A 367-nucleotide genomic window follows, 5' to 3' on the forward strand; every position below is an offset into this window, starting at 1 on the left:
AGATTTATGATTATCAATACATGTTTGACAACATGTGCACCATCTATTATGTGTTAATGTTGATCTGCATAGGGAGGACAAGGTAATTGTCATTCACTCATTCATAATGAATGTATTTTTAATGGGTTCATAATTATAACTCTGAATTTATGCATTACATTCTTTTTTGTTAAGAAGAATGTATTCTTAATCACAAACAGTGGCTACACTAAATCCTAATAGAACAGTGAATGTAAACATATAAGAGTGCACTTTTTGATACAAGAAATAAATGTATGTACACTATGTTACTCGGTTACCGAGTAATACCATATGAATCTGTAAAAATGACTTTAGTCGAAGAAGTGCCTCTAATGACAACTGTGGT

This window comes from Amphimedon queenslandica, unplaced genomic scaffold (assembly GCF_000090795.2).
Source record: "Amphimedon queenslandica unplaced genomic scaffold, v1.1 AMPQUscaffold_13391, whole genome shotgun sequence".
NCBI lineage: Eukaryota > Metazoa > Porifera > Demospongiae > Haplosclerida > Niphatidae > Amphimedon > Amphimedon queenslandica.